This window comes from Vombatus ursinus, unplaced genomic scaffold, assembly GCF_900497805.2.
Source record: "Vombatus ursinus unplaced genomic scaffold, bare-nosed wombat genome assembly UNPS02014942.1, whole genome shotgun sequence".
Classification (NCBI taxonomy): Eukaryota; Metazoa; Chordata; class Mammalia; order Diprotodontia; family Vombatidae; genus Vombatus; species Vombatus ursinus.
This window is the reverse complement of record NW_020954720.1, coordinates 4,306,397-4,309,667: the sequence shown is the minus strand read 5'-3', so window position 1 is coordinate 4,309,667 and position 3,271 is coordinate 4,306,397.

Below are 3,271 nucleotides of genomic sequence, written 5' to 3'. Positions count from 1 at the left end.
GTGTCTAATCTGTTCCATTGATCAACTCTTTCTTTTTCTTACCCAGTACTAAGTTATTTTGATTATAACTTTATAGTGTAGTTTGGATCTGATGCTATCAAGGCCTTTTCTTTCTCATTTGTTTTCATTGATTCCCTTGACCTTTTGATCTTCCGGATTAATTTTATAATTTTTTTTTCTAACTCTCTAAAGTAGTCATATGGTAGTTTGATTGGCATGCTACTGGATTAGTAAATTAATTGAGATAATATTATCATTTTTATTATATTGGCTTATTTCACTAATGAACAATTCATATTTCTCCAATTATTTAGATCTGTCTTTATTTGTGTGAAGAGTGTTTTGTGTGAAGACTGTTTTGTCATTATATTAATATAGTTCCTGTATTGTGTTCTAACAGGTAGACTCCCAAGTATTTTATAATGTCCATAGTTAATTTAAATGGAATTTCTCTTTTTAATTCTTGATGGATTTTGTTGGTAATATAGATTGCTGATGATCTGTGTGGGTTTGTTTTATATTTTGCAACTTCGTTGAGATAGTTAACTATTTTGATTAATTATTTTAGTTGAATCTCTAGAGTTCTCTAAGTAAACTATCATATTGTTTGCAAAGAAGTGATAGTTTTGTTTTGTCTGTGTCTATTCTTATTCCTTCAATATCCTTTTCTTGTTTTATTGTCTAGTTGCTTTTTACTACGACATTTGTAGAACATGTGTATCCGTTATCTTCCTCTGAATTTCTGTCCCCACCACTCTTTGTCCTCTTCAAAATTTAGTTTATATGATTACATTCTTACATATTGTTAAATGGCTAGTATAATGCCTCAATATTCATCCTCTATTTCTATTTTATGAGCAAGGAAAAGGGGCATTATCTTTTTTCATAGGCAAAAGGCTTTAAAAACAAAGAGGTACACTAGGCAATACCTTGCCTGTTTAATATTTTACTATGTCTTGCTTTCTTTTATGATGCTCAGTTCCCATTTTCCAGGCCCTGCAAAACATGACTATTTAAAACTAACCCCTGGGATAAAGAATGGCATATTTCTGCTTAGGCATAATACAAGCATTCTGGGGATTTGGGCTCAGTCTTAGTGTCAAGAAGGCAGTAAAATAAATTCCCCCACCAAAGCCCACTCCAACTTCTTAGCAAACACAGTACAATTGCTTGTGGAAGTCAGGCTTGTTGCTGATGAGCTGGTATGCCAGACTTCATCAGGTTGAAATTGTTTCAGCGCAGAGTAACCAGGTGGAAGAGGTGCTGAACTTTCCATTTAGCCTGGGCCACATACCCTCTTTGGAGCTGTCCTAATGTAATGGAACTTGGAGCAGGCTTCCTACTATTGTGTTCATTACTGCCAGTTCCGAGGGGATAGCTAATGATGCAATCACATCAGATTTTGAGTTTAGGGGGCTTCAATGATGCTGCTGGGTGGTCCAGGACTCAAGAGAGGAACTCTGTGCTGGAGGAGGTGGTTCTGCTAGACAGTACCAAAAAATGAATGGAGGCTGGAGGAGGAGCCAGAATGCAATGGAAAGAATGCTAGCCCTGGTGTCAGAGAACCTGGATTTGATTCTTGCCTCTGATATTTACTACTTATGTGACCATGGACTCAAGTGACTTATTTAACCTCCCAGTGGCTGTTTCTACATCTGTAGAATGAAAGAATTTGGACTAGCTGGTTACTAAAGTCTTGCCCAGCTCTAGAGCTAAGATTTTGTTGATCATAAAATTAGCACACATATTCTATAGCTATTTCCTAATGACCTCCTCAATGGTAAAGGAGTAATATTATCCTTACACATTTTCATAGATGTCACAACCATTCCTGTTTTGGTAACTTCTTTTCTATTTCTAGGTTGTCCCTGATGATTATTTAAACATGATTTCACAAAACTGTGTGTGTGGGAGGGGCTTGACTCAGTGGGACTTGCTCCATGTTATATATTCCCTTAGGATAATGCTAGGCCCTATACAATCCTATAGAAATCCCTGATTTAAAATTTTGGTTCAGATCCTTATATAATATCATGTACTAGAGATGTATTTTTTAACAGTATATAGGTGCCAGAAAGAAAGAGAAGATTTTATTTTTCTTAAATAGATGTTTTGAGAGAGTATCAATAATTCCAGATAGGCTTCATGCACGTTAGTTAACACTTTCAAAATTCAGTGTATTAATGATGCTGGTTGGACTCCACCAATGCTTCCTCATCTTGTGCAGTTCTTATTCATGTCTATCCCTAAATCCAACATAGCTATTATAAGAGCTTAGGTTGATTGAGAATTGGAAGGGATGATAAAAGTCACAGTCCCAACTTCTTATTTTATAGATGAGGAAATTGAGACCCAGAGGGGTTAAGTCACTTGACCAGGGTCATACAAGTATTAAATAACAGAATTTGAACATGGGGCTTTTGGCTCCAAAGTCTATATTTTTGCCATCTTTCTGTGTTTCCTCATTTGAAAAATGGGGATCATAATAGCACCTACTTCAAGGGGTTGATGTGAGGATCAAGCTTTGTCAGACTTAAAGCATTATATAAATGTTAGCTATGACAATGATGGTGTTGGCGATGGTGATGGTGGTGGTGGTGGTGATGATGATGATGATGATGATGATGATGATGATGATGATAGAGATTTGAAAGATGATGTGCATCTTATTTTTTTGGGGGGGTGGAATAGATTTCAGAGGGTTTAGAGAAGAAATAGGTAAAGTATGATGCCCTAATATTTTGGGGCAAGCAAGCTAAGGAGGATTGGAAGCTAACAAGTATGAAATTATGAAGATATGAGTAATATTTTATTCTGAAAAGGAAAGGGTCCAGAAACTGTTTGAAGTAATGGTTGTAGATGCCAGAGAACTGATGGACCAATGAAGATTTTCTCTTTTTTTTCTCTTATGACTCACCATTTTCTTTATTTGTACAAAATAGTGAATAGAATAATCATACACTGACTGGGGAAAAAAATGGTCGTTTAGGGTTTAAACAAGTCCTTCTGTCCTGAAGCATCTATTTTGAAGGTTTAGGACTAGCAGCTTTAGCCCCAGCATCTTTGGGTTTGGACTCGGCAGGTTAGGAGTCAGCAGGCTTAGCAGCCTTAGACTCACTGGCTTTGTGGCATTAGAATCAGACTTGGCTGTCTTGGCATCAGATTTGCTGATTTTGGGGCCAGATTTGGTAGCCTTGGGATAAGACTTATTGACCTTGGCAGCAGACTTGGCAGCCTTGGGGTCAGTGGACTTGGTAGCTTTGGGATCAGT